The sequence below is a fragment of the Pseudophryne corroboree genome, chromosome 9 (assembly GCF_028390025.1).
Source record: "Pseudophryne corroboree isolate aPseCor3 chromosome 9, aPseCor3.hap2, whole genome shotgun sequence".
NCBI classification, from domain to species: Eukaryota; Metazoa; Chordata; class Amphibia; order Anura; family Myobatrachidae; genus Pseudophryne; species Pseudophryne corroboree.
Genome location: NC_086452.1, coordinates 71,548,990 through 71,566,354, shown reverse-complemented (window position 1 = coordinate 71,566,354; position 17,365 = coordinate 71,548,990). Strand labels below are relative to the sequence as shown.

Sequence of the window (17,365 nt, the reverse complement as noted above, 5' to 3'; positions counted from 1 at the left end):
GTGCTGTATGTAGTGTGTGCTCCGCCTCCCTGTACTGTGCTGTATGTAGTGTGTGCTCCCTCCCTGTACTGTGCTGTATGTAGAGTGTGCTCCCTCCCTGTACTGTGCTGTATGTAGTGTGTGCTCCCCCTCCCTGTACTGTGCTGTATGTAGTGTGTGCTCCCCCTCCCTGTACTGTGCTGTATGTAGTGTGTGCTCCCCCTCCCTGTACTGTGCTGTATGTAGTGTGTGCTCCCTCCCTGTACTGTTCTGTATGTAGTGTGTGCTCCCTTCCTGTACTGTGCTGTATGTATTGTGTGCTCCCCCTCTCTGTACTGTAAGTAGTGTGTGCTCCCTTCCTGTACTGTGCTGTATGTAGTGTGTGCTCCCTCCCTGTACTGTTCTGTATGTAGTGTGTGCTCCCTTCCTGTACTGTGCTGTATGTATTGTGTGCTCCCCCTCTCTGTACTGTATGTAGTGTGTGCTCCCCCTCCCTGTACTGTGCTGTATGTAGTGTATGCTCCCCCTCCCTGTACTGTGCTGTATGTAGTGTATGCTCCCCCTCCCTGTACTGTGCTGTATGTAGTGTGTGCTCCCCCTCCCTGTACTGTGCTGTATGTAGTGTGTGTTCCTCCTCCCTGTACTGGGCTGTATGTAGCAGGGCCGTAACTACGTGTGTGCCAAGTGGGCTTGGCACACAGCGCAGTTGCCCTGAGGGCGCATGGCCAGCGGCATGTAATGAGTCAAATTGACTCATTACATGCCGCCTCTGAAGTCCGCGCCGTGCGCCGCCATACACGCACGCAGGGGGGTTTCCGAGTACCTGGAAACCCCCCTGCCCGCCGATCCTTCAGCGCAGCTAACCGATGTGTCTGTTTTGTAATACTCTCCTCGGGCTGTCTGTAACGCTGCAGCAGCATCCGTCCTTATAGAGGACGGATGCTGCTGATTGAACAGTAGGGGGAGCCGGAGAGCACAGCTCCTCTCAGGCAGTCTCCATGTGGCTTTGTGATGGAGGGCTGGTCGGGTGAGGCAGTGACTGTCTCTCTACTGACTGCAACATCTAGAAGGTGTGTCTCGCATGTGGGTGCCAGAGGTGGGTTTGGGGAGCGGTGTATTTATAAATGACAGTGGCTGGGTCAGCACTTACTCCACAGGTGTGTGGCTGACTTGCGGGGGGGGGGGGGGGGGGGGGGGTTGCGTTTGTGTATGTTTGTGTCCTATCTACTTAGCTATCTGTTTGTGTTTGTGACATACATGTGTGCTATAGAGTATGGTGTGTGTGTGTGTGTGTGTGTGTGTGTGTGTGTGTGTGTGTAGCCATGAGTGTGTGTTTGTGACATACATGTGTGCTATAGTTATAGCTTTGTGTGTGTTTGGATATACATGTGTGCTATACAGTAGAATATATATATATATACTGTGCGTGTTTGTATGTGTGTATATATACATATATATATATATGTGTGTGTGTGTGTGTGTTTGTGACATACAGTACATGTGTACAGTAGCTGTGTCTGTATGTACAGTATTTGTATATATATATATATATAATATAATATATATATGCGGCACACCTCAATACTTAAAACATGCAGTTAAACAAACAAAAAAAGTGGTACCCTCCAGTTCAGGCTGTACTGATGTGTACAGCATAATACAATGTCAATATGCAGCGGCACTCAAAATAAATAGACCAGGCAGGTTTTAGTTAACTAACGTTTCAATGCTCAGACAACGGCATTTTCGTCAGGGTGCAAAACCTTGCACCCTGACGAAAATGCCGCTGTCTGAGCATTGAAACGTTGGTTAACTAAAACCTGCCTGGTCTATTTATTTCGAGTGCCGCTGCATATGGACCACACACACACACACACACACACACACACACACACACACACACACACACACACACACACACACACACACGAGTGCCAACATTAAACATTACTGTGTGTGTGAAAATACATATATATATGTGTGTGTGTGTGTGTGTGTGTATGCATATTGTGTGTGTGTGTATGTATATATATATATATATATATATATATATATAAAATTTGTTATGGAAATCCCCCGGATAAATCCTGCGTTTGCCCCTGGCCGCAGCCGCGCTGGAGGAGAGAGAAGCGCCAGAGGCAGCTGAGAAGGAGGAGGAGGGAGGGGGACTGGAACCGAAGCAGCGCTATTTCATTGGTAGTAAGCGCTGCTGCAGCAGCCCCCTCTCCTTCCGTATAGGCTGCCCAGCGCTGCTGTGGATGCTGGGATGCTGTTCCTCCATCCCAGCATCCACAGCAGCGCCAGGCAACCAATACGGAAGGAGAGGGTCATGCTGCAGCGGCGCTTACTACCAATGACATAGCGCTGCTGCGGCTCCAGTCCCCCTCCCTCCTCCTCCTTGTCCGATGCCTGCACACTGCACAGAGGGAGATGCCAGCACGAGGAGCCTGTCAGCGGGGAGAAGGTAAGTATATCCCTCTCTCTCTCTCTCTCTCTGGGGGACACCGTCTGCCATAATATGTAAAAAGGGGTCCTGGCTGCCGCAATGTGTACAAAGGGGGCATGTCTGCCGCAATGTGTAAAAAGGGGGCCTGGCTGCCGCAATGTGTAAAAAGGGGTCCTGGCTGCCGCAATGTGTAAAAAGGGGTCCTGTCTGCCGCAATGTGTAAAAAGGGGGCCTGGCTGCCGCAATGTGTAAAAAGGGGGCTTGGCTGCCGCAATGTGGCTGCCGCAATGTGTAAAAAGGGGGACTGGCTGCCGCAATGTGTAAAAAGTAGAGATGAGCGCCGGAAATTTTTCGGGTTTTGTGTTTTGGTTTTGGGTTCGGTTCCGCGGCCGTGTTTTGGGTTCGACCGCGTTTTGGCAAAACCTCACCGAATTTTTTTTGTCGGATTCGGGTTTGTTTTGGATTCGGGTGTTTTTTTCAAAAAACACTAAAAAACAGCTTAAATCATAGAATTTGGGGGTCATTTTGATCCCAAAGTATTATTAACCTCAAAAACCATAATTTACACTCATTTTCAGTCTATTCTGAATACCTCACACCTCACAATATTATTTTTAGTCCTAAAATTTGCACCTAGGTCGCTGGATGACTAAGCTAAGCGACCCTAGTGGCCGACACAAACACCGGGCCCATCTAGGAGTGGCACTGCAGTGTCACGCAGGATGTCCCTTCCAAAAAACCCTCCCCAAACAGCACATGACGCAAAGAAAAAAAGAGGCGCAATGAGGTAGCTGTGTGAGTAAGATAAGCGACCCTAGTGGCCGACACAAACACCGGGCCCATCTAGGAGTGGCACTGCAGTGTCACGCAGGATGTCCCTTCCAAAAAACCCTCCCCAAACAGCACATGACGCAAAGAAAAAAAGAGGCGCAATGAGGTAGCTGTGTGAGTAAGATAAGCGACCCTAGTGGCCGACACAAACACCGGGCCCATCTAGGAGTGTCACTGCAGTGTCACGCAGGATGTCCCTTCCAAAAAACCCTCCCCAAACAGCACATGACGCAAAGAAAAAAAGAGGCGCAATGAGGTAGCTGTGTGAGTAAGATAAGCGACCCTAGTGGCCGACACAAACACCGGGCCCATCTAGGAGTGGCACTGCAGTGTCACGCAGGATGTCCCTTCCAAAAAACCCTCCCCAAACAGCACATGACGCAAAGAAAAAAAGAGGCGCAATGAGGTAGCTGTGTAAGTAAGATAAGCGACCCTAGTGGCCGACACAAACACCGGGCCCATCTAGGAGTGTCACTGCAGTGTCACGCAGGATGTCCCTTCCAAAAAACCCTCCCCAAACAGCACATGACGCAAAGAAAAAAAGAGGCGCAACGAGGTAGCTGTGTGAGTAAGATAAGCGACCCTAGTGGCCGACACAAACACCGGGCCCATCTAGGAGTGGCACTGCAGTGTCACGCAGGATGTCCCTTCCAAAAAACCCTCCCCAAACAGCACATGACGCAAAGAAAAAAAGAGGCGCAATGAGGTAGCTGTGTGAGTAAGATAAGCGACCCTAGTGGCCGACACAAACACCGGGCCCATCTAGGAGTGGCACTGCAGTGTCACGCAGGATGTCCCTTCCAAAACCCCCCCCCCCCAAACAGCACATGACGCAAAGAAAAAAAGAGGCAAGTTTACGCTTCTCCTCCGACAATTTTATTTTTGGTTTTGGAGTCCTTTTTTTACTGATATTTGGTGTTTTGGATTTGACATGCTCTGTACTATGCCATTGGGCATCGGCCTTGGCAGACGACGTTGCTGGCATTTCATCGTCTCGGCCATGACTAGTGGCAGCAGCTTCAGCACGAGGTGGAAGTGGATCTTGATCTTTCCCTAATTTTGGAACCTCAACATTTTTGTTCTCCATATTTTAATAGGCACAACTAAAAGGCACCTCAGGTAAACAATGGAGATGGATGGATACTAGTATACTTATGGATGGACTGCCGAGTGCCGACACAGAGGTAGCTACAGCCGTGGACTACCGTACTGTGTCTGCTGCTAATATAGACTGGATGATAATGAGATGAAATCAATATATATATATGTATGTATATATAATATCACTAGTACTGCAGCCGGACAGGTAGATAATATATTTATTAGGTAATGATGACTGATGACGGACCTGCTGGACACTGTCAGCTCAGCAGCACCGCAGACTGCTACAGTAAGCTACTATACTATAGTAGTATGTACAAAGAAGAAAGAAAAAAAAAAAACCACGGGTAGGTGGTATACAATTATGGATGGAATGCCGAGTGCCGACACAGAGGTAGCTACAGCCGTGGACTAACGTACTGTGTCTGCTGCTAATATAGACTGGATGATTGATAATGAGATGAAATCAATATATATATGTATGTATATATAATATCACTAGTACTGCAGCCGGACAGGTAGATAATATATTTATTAGGTAATGATGACTGATGACGGACCTGCTGGACACTGTCAGCTCAGCAGCACCGCAGACTGCTACAGTAAGCTACTATACTATAGTAGTATGTACAAAGAAGAAAGAAAAAAAAAAACCACGGGTAGGTGGTATACAATTATGGATGGACTGCCGAGTGCCGACACAGAGGTAGCTACAGCCGTGGACTAACGTACTGTGTCTGCTGCTAATATAGACTGGATGATTGATAATGAGATGAAATCAATATATATATGTATGTTTATATAATATCACTAGTACTGCAGCCGGACAGGTAGATAATATATTTATTAGGTAATGATGACTGATGACGGACCTGCTGGACACTGTCAGCTCAGCAGCACCGCAGACTGCTACAGTAAGCTACTATACTCAGTCTATAGTAGTATGTACAAAGAAGAAAGAAAAAAAAAAAACCACGGGTAGGTGGTAAACAATTATGGATGGACTGCCGAGTGCCGACACAGAGGTAGCTACAGCCGTGGACTAACGTACTGTGTCTGCTGCTAATATAGAGTCTAGACTGGATGATAAATTATTGATAATGAGATGAAATCAATATAATATCACTAGTACTGCAGCCGGACAGGTACTATATATATTTATTATGTAATGACTGATGACGGACCTGCTGGACACTGTCAGGTCAGCACAGCACCGCAGACTGCTACAGTAAGCTACTATAGTAGTATGTATAAAGAAGAATGAAAAAAAAAAAAAAAACCACGGGTAGGTGGTATACAATATTATATATATATATATATTATATACAATTATATATATATATATATATATATATATATATTAAACTGGTGGTGATTGATTATTAAACTGGTGGTCACTTCAGGACAGGTCACGTTGCAACTTGCAACTAGTACTCCGAGGCCTAAGCAGACAATCACAAAATATATTATTATACTGGTGGTCAGTGTGGTCACAACAATGGCAGTGTGGCACTGACTCTGGCAGCAAAAGTGTGCACTGTACGTTATATGTACTCCTGAGTCCTGCTCTCAGACTCTAACTGCTCCCCACTGTCAGTGTCTCCCCCACAAGTCAGATAATACACTTACAGTCACACTATCTAATCTATAAATAAAATATCACTTCAGCAAGTAGTATTATAGTAGTATACAGTAGTACTCCTCCTAATAATGCTCCCCGAAAATACTGTGTCTCTCTCTTCTCTAAACGGAGATGACGCCAGCCACGTCCTCTCCCTATGACTCTCAATGCACGTGTGAAAATGGCGGCGACGCGCGGCTCCTTATATAGAATCCGAGTCTTGCGATAGAATCCGAGCCTCGCGAGAATCCGACAGCGTGATGATGACGTTCGGGGCGCGCTCGGGTTAGCCGAGCAAGGCGGGAAGATCCGAGCCTGCTCGGACCCGTGTAAAAAACCTGAAGTTCGGGCGGGTTCGGATTCAGAGGAACCGAACCCGCTCATCTCTAGTAAAAAGGGGGCCTGGCTGCCGCAATGTGTAAAAAGGGGGACTGGCTGCCGCAATGTGTAAAAAGGGGGACTGTCTGCTGTAATGTGTAAAAAGGGGGACGCTGTCTGCTGTAATGTATAAAAGGGGCTCTACCTGGTGTAGTGGTGCTACTGTGCAGCGTAATGTGAATAATGGAGACTACTGTGCACCGTAGTATGAATTGCTATTATTTTGTGGCCACGCCCCTTCCCCATGAAGCCTCGCACCTATATATTTTTCGCGCGCCTACGGCGCGCACTGCCCCTATCTTCCATGGGGGAGCGCCAATGCCGTTTCTTGCACACAGCGCTAAAATGCCTAGTTACAGCACTGGTATGTAGTGTGTGTGCTCCTCCTCCCTGTACTGTGCTGTTCGTAGTGTGTGCTCCCCCTCCCTGTACTGTGCTGTATGTAGTGTGTGCTCCCTTCCTGTACTGTGCTATATGTAGTGTATGCTCCCTTCCTGTACTGTTCTGTATGTACTGTGTGCTCCCTTCCTGTACTGTGCTGTATGTAGTGGTATCCGGACGGCTTATCGATCCAGCAAAGACCGACAACCAACAGATCGACAACCTAAAATCGAACTTAACTTGATCGACAACACTAAAAGGTCGACAAACATTACATCGACAACAACAATAGGTCGACAACACCATGTCCGACAACAAAACAACACCGACAAACACAACATAGACACATGACAACATCGACAACATGTTCACAGACAAAAGAAAACATAGAACGGAAATATCACAGACATCACAATCATCGACAACAAACATATAGACATTCAAACTGATCGACACGAAACATATATACAAACCAATAGTTCGATAATACACTCATAGACAAACACAAACCTAGACAACAAGAAACATAGACAACAAATAGATCGACAACAAACAGATCGACACAACATTAATAGACATCACATGGAACAGACACACCGTAAGATAGACAAACATAAAGGTCGACAACATTAAAACAGACAACAAACAGATCGACACAACATTAATAGACATCACATGGAACAGACTCACCGTAAGATAGACAAACATAAAGGTCGACAACACTAAAACAGACAACAAACAGATCGACACAACATTAATAGACATAACAATAATAGACCTACCAATATTTCTACACTTTCCTCTTATGCGTGGAACTACAAGTCCAAGGCTGCCCGCCAATCTCCCACAAGCCTTTACCCACTGCCGCCAATCATTCCCTGCATGGTACACTATCCCCCCCCCCCCCCCATCCCTGCGCACCCCTCTATTTCTGGACGTACACTCCTATGTGTTCTCTTCACACCCCACCCCCCTGCACCCCATCAGGCGTCTTGCATTAGACGCTACCCCCGTTGATAGCTTCAGCCGCCCGACTCTCCTCTTATGCCTGGAACTACAAGTCCAAGGCTGACCCCCAAGCTCCCACAAGCCTCTTATACCTGGAACTACAAGTCCAAGGCTGACCGCCAAGCTCCCACAAGCCTCTTATGCCTGGAACTACAAGTCCAAGGCTGACCGCCAAGCTCCCACAAGCCTTTACCCACTGCCGTCAATTATTCCCTGCATGGTACACTATCCCCCCCCCATCCCTGCGCACCCCATCAGGCGTCTTGCATTAGACGCTACCCCCGTTAATAGCTTCATCCGCCCGACTCTCCTCTTCTGCCTGGAACTACAAGTCCAAGGCTGACCGCCAAGCTCCCACAAGCCTCTTATGCCTGGAACTACAAGTACAAGGCTGACCGCCAAGCTCCCACAAGCCTCTTATGCCTGGAACTACAAGTCCAAGGCTGACCGCCAAGCTCCCACAAGCCTTTACCCACTGCCGTCAATTATTCCCTGCATGGTACACTATCCCCCCCCCATCCCTGCGCACCCCATCAGGCGTCTTGCATTAGACGCTACCCCCCGTTAATAGCTTCAGCCGCCCGACTCTCCTCTTATGCCTGGAACTACAAGTCCAAGGCTGACCGCCAAGCTCCCACAAGCCTTTACCCACTGCCGTCAATCATTCCCTGCATGGTACACTATCCCCCCCCCCCCCTCCCTGCGCACCCATACTAAACAAATTAAATCATGTTTATGTCTCCCTTACACCCCTATCTGTAGACTCCAAGTCTCTCTAATCCGAGTCACATAAAGTTCACCACTTATCTTATTGTCTCCTCCAGACCCCATGTCTCTCCTGTCAAAACCTTTGAATGATCACGCACCCAAGAACATGTTGGGTGCGTGTTGTTTTCAAACTCCAAATAATAAAACCCCCCCCCAGACTATTCTATGCACCCTCATTGAAGTCATCACCCTTCCCAAATTTACACCCCCCCCAATCCATCCAAAATGAAAAGCTTCCTCCGCTAATTTCCAAATCAAATACCCTCCTCTAAAGCATGGAACTACAAGTCCAAGGCTGCCCGCCAATCTCCCACAAGCCTTTACCCACTGCCGCCAATCATTCCCTGCATGGTACACTATCCCCCCCCCCCCCCCCATCCCTGCGCACCCCTCTATTTTTGGACGTACACTCCTATGTGTTCTCTTCACACCCCACCCCCCTGCACCCCATCAGGCGTCTTGCATTAGACGCTACCCCCGTTAATAGCTTCAGCCGCCCGACTCTCCTCTTATGCCTGGAACTACAAGTCCAAGGCTGACCGCCAAGCTCCCACAAGCCTTTACCCACTGCCGTCAATTATTCCCTGCATGGTACACTAGCCCCCCCCATCCCTGCGCACCCCATCAGGCGTCTTGCATCAGACGCTACCCCGCTAATAGATTCAGCCGCCCGACTTTCCTCTTATGCGTGGAACTACAAGTACAAGGCTGCCCGACAATCTCCCACAAGCCTTTACCCACTGCCGTCAATCATTCCCTGCATGGTACACTATCCCCCCCCCCCCCCCCATCCCTGCGCACCCCTCTATTTCTGGACGTACACTCCTATGTGTTCTCTTCACACCCCACCCCCCTGCACCCCATCAGGCGTCTTGCATTAGACGCTACCCCCGTTAATAGCTTCAGCCGCCCGACTCTCCTCTTATGCCTGGAAATACAAGTCCAAGGCTGACCGCCAAGCTCCCACAAGCCTCTTATGCCTGGAACTACAAGTACAAGGCTGACCGCCAAGCTCCCACAAGCCTCTTATGCCTGGAACTACAAGTACAAGGCTGACCGCCAAGCTCCCACAAGCCTCTTATGCCTGGAACTACAAGTCCAAGGCTGACCGCCAAGCTCCCACAAGCCTTTACCCACTGCCGTCAATTATTCCCTGCATGGTACACTATCCCCCCCCCCATCCCTGCGCACCCCATCAGGCGTCTTGCATTAGACGCTACCCCCGTTAATAGCTTCAGCCGCCCGACTCTCCTCTTATGCCTGGAACTACAAGTCCAAGGCTGACCGCCAAGCTCCCACAAGCCTTTACCCACTGCCGTCAATCATTCCCTGCATGGTACACTATCCCCCCCCCCCCCTCCCTGCGCACCCATACTAAACAAATTAAATCATGTTTATGTCTCCCTTACACCCCTATCTGTAGACTCCAAGTCTCTTACATACAAACACCATACTAATCCGAGTCACATAAAGTTCACCACTTATCTTATTGTCTCCTCCAGACCCCATGTCTCTCCTGTCAAAACCTTTGAATGATCACGCACCCAAGAACATGTTGGGTGCGTGTTGTTTTCAAACTCCAAATAATAAAACCCCCCCCCAGACTATTCTATGCACCCTCATTGAAGTCATCACCCTTCCCAAATTTACACCCCCCCCAATCCATCCAAAATGAAAAGCTTCCTCCGCTAATTTCCAAATCAAATACCCTCCTCTAAAGCATGGAACTACAAGTCCAAGGCTGCCCGCCAATCTCCCACAAGCCTTTACCCACTGCCGCCAATCATTCCCTGCATGGTACACTATCCCCCCCCCCCCCCCCATCCCTGCGCACCCCTCTATTTTTGGACGTACACTCCTATGTGTTCTCTTCACACCCCACCCCCCTGCACCCCATCAGGCGTCTTGCATTAGACGCTACCCCCGTTAATAGCTTCAGCCGCCCGACTCTCCTCTTATGCCTGGAACTACAAGTCCAAGGCTGACCGCCAAGCTCCCACAAGCCTTTACCCACTGCCGTCAATTATTCCCTGCATGGTACACTAGCCCCCCCCATCCCTGCGCACCCCATCAGGCGTCTTGCATCAGACGCTACCCCCGTTAATAGCTTCAGCCGCCCGACTCTCCTCTTATGCCTGGAACTACAAGTCCAAGGCTGACCGCCAAGCTCCCACAAGCCTTTACCCACTGCCGTCAATTATTCCCTGCATGGTACACTAGCCCCCCCCATCCCTGCGCACCCCATCAGGCGTCTTGCATCAGACGCTACCCCGCTAATAGATTCAGCCGCCCGACTTTCCTCTTATGCGTGGAACTACAAGTACAAGGCTGCCCGACAATCTCCCACAAGCCTTTACCCACTGCCGTCAATCATTCCCTGCATGGTACACTTTCCCCCCCCCCCCCCATCCCTGCGCACCCCTCTATTTCTGGACGTACACTCCTATGTGTTCTCTTCACACCCCACCCCCCTGCACCCCATCAGGCGTCTTGCATTAGACGCTACCCCCGTTAATAGCTTCAGCCGCCCGACTCTCCTCTTATGCCTGGAAATACAAGTCCAAGGCTGACCGCCAAGCTCCCACAAGCCTCTTATGCCTGGAACTACAAGTACAAGGCTGACCGCCAAGCTCCCACAAGCCTCTTATGCCTGGAACTACAAGTACAAGGCTGACCGCCAAGCTCCCACAAGCCTCTTATGCCTGGAACTACAAGTCCAAGGCTGACCGCCAAGCTCCCACAAGCCTTTACCCACTGCCGTCAATTATTCCCTGCATGGTACACTATCCCCCCCCCCATCCCTGCCCACCCCATCAGGCGTCTTGCATTAGACGCTACCCCCGTTAATAGCTTCAGCCGCCCGACTCTCCTCTTATGCCTGGAACTACAAGTCCAAGGCTGACCGCCAAGCTCCCACAAGCCTTTACCCACTGCCGTCAATCATTCCCTGCATGGTACACTATCCCCCCCCCCCCCCTCCCTGCGCACCCATACTAAACAAATTAAATCATGTTTATGTCTCCCTTACACCCCTATCTGTAGACTCCAAGTCTCTTACATACAAACACCATACTAATCCGAGTCACATAAAGTTCACCACTTATCTTATTGTCTCCTCCAGACCCCATGTCTCTCCTGTCAAAACCTTTGAATGATCACGCACCCAAGAACATGTTGGGTGCGTGTTGTTTTCAAACTCCAAATAATAAAACCCCCCCCCAGACTATTCTATGCACCCTCATTGAAGTCATCACCCTTCCCAAATTTACACCCCCCCCAATCCATCCAAAATGAAAAGCTTCCTCCGCTAATTTCCAAATCAAATACCCTCCTCTAAAGCATGGAACTACAAGTCCAAGGCTGCCCGCCAATCTCCCACAAGCCTTTACCCACTGCCGCCAATCATTCCCTGCATGGTACACTATCCCCCCCCCCCCCCCCCATCCCTGCGCACCCCTCTATTTTTGGACGTACACTCCTATGTGTTCTCTTCACACCCCACCCCCCTGCACCCCATCAGGCGTCTTGCATTAGACGCTACCCCCGTTAATAGCTTCAGCCGCCCGACTCTCCTCTTATGCCTGGAACTACAAGTCCAAGGCTGACCGCCAAGCTCCCACAAGCCTTTACCCACTGCCGTCAATTATTCCCTGCATGGTACACTAGCCCCCCCCATCCCTGCGCACCCCATCAGGCGTCTTGCATCAGACGCTACCCCCGTTAATAGCTTCAGCCGCCCGACTCTCCTCTTATGCCTGGAACTACAAGTCCAAGGCTGACCGCCAAGCTCCCACAAGCCTTTACCCACTGCCGTCAATTATTCCCTGCATGGTACACTAGCCCCCCCCATCCCTGCGCACCCCATCAGGCGTCTTGCATTAGACGCTACCCCCGTTAATAGCTTCAGCCGCCCGACTCTCCTCTTATGCCTGGAACTACAAGTCCAAGGCTGACCGCCAAGCTCCCACAAGCCTTTACCCACTGCCGTCAATCATTCCCTGCATGGTACACTATCCCCCCCCCCCCCCTCCCTGCGCACCCATACTAAACAAATTAAATCATGTTTATGTCTCCCTTACACCCCTATCTGTAGACTCCAAGTCTCTTACATACAAACACCATACTAATCCGAGTCACATAAAGTTCACCACTTATCTTATTGTCTCCTCCAGACCCCATGTCTCTCCTGTCAAAACCTTTGAATGATCACGCACCCAAGAACATGTTGGGTGCGTGTTGTTTTCAAACTCCAAATAATAAAACCCCCCCCCAGACTATTCTATGCACCCTCATTGAAGTCATCACCCTTCCCAAATTTACACCCCCCCCAATCCATCCAAAATGAAAAGCTTCCTCCGCTAATTTCCAAATCAAATACCCTCCTCTAAAGCATGGAACTACAAGTCCAAGGCTGCCCGCCAATCTCCCACAAGCCTTTACCCACTGCCGCCAATCATTCCCTGCATGGTACACTATCCCCCCCCCCCCCCCCATCCCTGCGCACCCCTCTATTTTTGGACGTACACTCCTATGTGTTCTCTTCACACCCCACCCCCCTGCACCCCATCAGGCGTCTTGCATTAGACGCTACCCCCGTTAATAGCTTCAGCCGCCCGACTCTCCTCTTATGCCTGGAACTACAAGTCCAAGGCTGACCGCCAAGCTCCCACAAGCCTTTACCCACTGCCGTCAATTATTCCCTGCATGGTACACTAGCCCCCCCCATCCCTGCGCACCCCATCAGGCGTCTTGCATCAGACGCTACCCCGCTAATAGATTCAGCCGCCCGACTTTCCTCTTATGCGTGGAACTACAAGTACAAGGCTGCCCGACAATCTCCCACAAGCCTTTACCCACTGCCGTCAATCATTCCCTGCATGGTACACTATCCCCCCCCCCCCCCCCATCCCTGCGCACCCCTCTATTTCTGGACGTACACTCCTATGTGTTCTCTTCACACCCCACCCCCCTGCACCCCATCAGGCGTCTTGCATTAGACGCTACCCCCGTTAATAGCTTCAGCCGCCCGACTCTCCTCTTATGCCTGGAAATACAAGTCCAAGGCTGACCGCCAAGCTCCCACAAGCCTCTTATGCCTGGAACTACAAGTACAAGGCTGACCGCCAAGCTCCCACAAGCCTCTTATGCCTGGAACTACAAGTACAAGGCTGACCGCCAAGCTCCCACAAGCCTCTTATGCCTGGAACTACAAGTCCAAGGCTGACCGCCAAGCTCCCACAAGCCTTTACCCACTGCCGTCAATTATTCCCTGCATGGTACACTATCCCCCCCCCCATCCCTGCCCACCCCATCAGGCGTCTTGCATTAGACGCTACCCCCGTTAATAGCTTCAGCCGCCCGACTCTCCTCTTATGCCTGGAACTACAAGTCCAAGGCTGACCGCCAAGCTCCCACAAGCCTTTACCCACTGCCGTCAATCATTCCCTGCATGGTACACTATCCCCCCCCCCCCCTCCCTGCGCACCCATACTAAACAAATTAAATCATGTTTATGTCTCCCTTACACCCCTATCTGTAGACTCCAAGTCTCTTACATACAAACACCATACTAATCCGAGTCACATAAAGTTCACCACTTATCTTATTGTCTCCTCCAGACCCCATGTCTCTCCTGTCAAAACCTTTGAATGATCACGCACCCAAGAACATGTTGGGTGCGTGTTGTTTTCAAACTCCAAATAATAAAACCCCCCCCCAGACTATTCTATGCACCCTCATTGAAGTCATCACCCTTCCCAAATTTACACCCCCCCCAATCCATCCAAAATGAAAAGCTTCCTCCGCTAATTTCCAAATCAAATACCCTCCTCTAAAGCATGGAACTACAAGTCCAAGGCTGCCCGCCAATCTCCCACAAGCCTTTACCCACTGCCGCCAATCATTCCCTGCATGGTACACTATCCCCCCCCCCCCACCCATCCCTGCGCACCCCTCTATTTCTGGACGTACACTCCCATTCTTCTCATACCTCCCCCTGTACCCCTTTATGTGCCTCTAATGAGACTCTGGCACCTACAAAGTTATTTCTATTGCGTGTCGCTACAAGTCTCATTCCGGACCATGAACAATCGTATGACGGCACTCTCCATATATTATTGACAAACCTCTCTAAGTATACATTTTTTATATTTTATACTAGTATAGGTATGTATCCTAATAAAAGTTTTTTATTTAAATCCAATCAATATCCCAACGTTTTACCCTTAAAAAATATTTGTTAATTTTAACCCTCCCACTTATTTAAATTTAAAGTTTTGGCCATTGGTTACATTTGAATATATTTTAACTCTCCTCCCTCTTCAAAATGCTATAAAGAGTTACTCTTAGCTCAGGTCTACATAATCGACATTCATCCAGCCTTCTGATCAAGTACTCATTCGTATTTCAACTATGGCTGATGAACCTTCATGTCGTTTGGTTCCTTCTACAAGAGGAATGCTCTTAAACATAGACGGATATCTTTTGGCAAAAAACAAGCAGCGTGGTGATGTCGTCTATTGGCACTGCACAGAGAGGAAGACCGGCCCTTGTTCATGTTTTGCAAAGACGACCATTGTTGCAGGACAGCACCAACTTAATACTCATGGAGAACATACTCATACTCCGAAGGCTGAAAAAACAGATGTTGCCATTGCCAAGGCATCAATAAAGCAACGTGCAAGGGATACCAATGATCCACCATCTGTAATAATTCAAGCGGTTACTGCCCAAATGCCGTCTACTAGTGCTGCCTGTCTTCCTAACAGTGAATCCCTCCGTAAACTTGTGAAAAGGGTAAGGAGAGCGGATTGCCCACCTGAGCCAACCACACTCGATGATATTGATATCCCACATAATTTGGAATACATTGATGGGATAAAATTTCTTGGAAAGGACAGTACTTTCCACAACGAAAGGACACTATTATTCAGTACAGAAGCTAACTTGCGGAAGCTTCATGAGGCACCGTATTGGGTAATGGATGGCACTTTCAAAACGTGTCCAACCCTATTTAGACAAATATACTCAATTCATGCTATGGTTGGCACAGATGACAGTACGCAACGCTTCGTCCCACTGGTCTATGGATTGCTTAGTAGCAAAAGTGAGGTTTGTTATATCCGTTTTTTAGAAGACCTACAGGATTATGCACAGGAATATGATATTCTATTTTCTCCTCTTTACATTTTGACAGATTTTGAGAATGCTGCAATACAAGCAGCTAAACAAGTTTTTCCGAGTAGCACACATAAGTGTTGCTTGTTTCATTTAGGTCAAAATATTTGGCGAAAAATTCAATCATGTGGCTTATCTGTACAATATGGACGTGATCATGCTTTTGCTATGAAACTTAGGAACCTTCAGGCACTTTCCTTCCTCCCAGCAGACGAAATCCCTGCTGCATTTGAACAATTAAAATCAGAAATGCCTCCTAATGCTGCTACATTAGTAACTTATTTTGAGGAGACATATATATTGGGGCGGCTTAGAGAACGAACCAGAAGTCAAAACAGATGTCCCCCACTGTTTCCACCATGCATGTGGTCAGTGCATGACAATATGGTTGGTGGGATTCCAAGGACCCAAAATAAGTTGGAAGGATGGCACAGGAGATGGAATATTCTCCTGGGAGAGAAAAAGTTTGGAGTCTACAAACTTATCTCCTATCTTCACAAGGAGCAACAAATGACCACCAAGCTCATTGAAAAAGTAACCTTTAATGTTGCCCGAACACCAACCAAACGTGAAAATACTGCTCGAGAAGATGCACTACAGAAATGTTTTGCCCAACTTGGTTTCATAGATTTGATGGAATTTCTAAATGCCATTGCCTTCCATCTCAAGTTGGAGTAACTTTAAAACTAATTCTAAACATAGTTATTTTTTCATTTTAAAGTTAAGTTTCATATTTTCTATGGTTTATTTTTCATTAGTTGACTTTCAATCATTTAAAATACCATAAAAAAAAAACCACTTTTCACATATTGAATTTTCGGGTGCTATCATTACTGGTAAGTAGAATTTTTATAATTATAGAAATTAACTATTATTCAAGTATTTTCTACATTATGTTTTCCATTCTAAAATATACATCAATCAAAAATCTCTAGCTATATTTTAAAGATTTAAAATATAATGGTTTCCCATTTCAGTTTAGCACAGTTGTACCCATGTAATGTTTTTCATAAAGTTTCCCTTCATTAATTTTAACATAAATTTTATTAATATTCTTCAATTAAAACAATTATATTGTTTATCAAACAGATTTACAATATTTTCTATATCAAAACAAATATATATATATATTTGGTTGCACCATTTTTGAAATCCTATTTTTACTGCAACGGTTAGATTTTTTTATTTGCCTAATTCATGGTGTACATGCTGTGGTTCTCCATTTGCTGTTGAAATAAACATCCCAGCATGCACTCTCACAGGTTTGCTTTTATTATATTTAAACATGTTGTCCATGCTTGCTGGGAGGTGTATTTAAAATGCCGAAGGAAACCATGGACTAGGTAATGGTTAGGCAACCTTTGTCTCACCAACTTCTGTGTAACTAAACTACCCAGCATGCACTGCCACAGTGTTGGCATCACTATAATAAAAAAAAAGTTTAAAGGCATGCAGTATGCTGTGGTTCCATAACTCATTTAGACACATGCTGTGTTATCCTGGCCTTATCCTTATGAAATAACTGTTTTTAACACAATGAGATAAATTCTAATTTATGTATAAACTGTAAAAATGCAAAACAGTGATAGGTATTAATTAAATTATTAATGTTTTCTTGTGCATGTAACATACTAAATATTATGATTGGTTAATAACAATCTTACATTGTTACACCT

The 17,365-nt window shown here is 47.6% G+C and overlaps 1 long non-coding RNA gene across 1 annotated transcript in view; it reads left to right on the top strand.

Moving 5' to 3' along the window:
* The first annotated feature begins 973 nt into the window (after positions 1-973).
* The window catches only part of LOC134957532 (uncharacterized), a 30,025-nt gene continuing 13,633 nt past the window's right edge, over positions 974-17,365 (top strand). The window contains exon 1 of the long non-coding RNA XR_010186643.1: positions 974-1,049. This is a non-coding gene — a long non-coding RNA (uncharacterized LOC134957532). The remainder of the gene's footprint in view (positions 1,050-17,365) is intronic.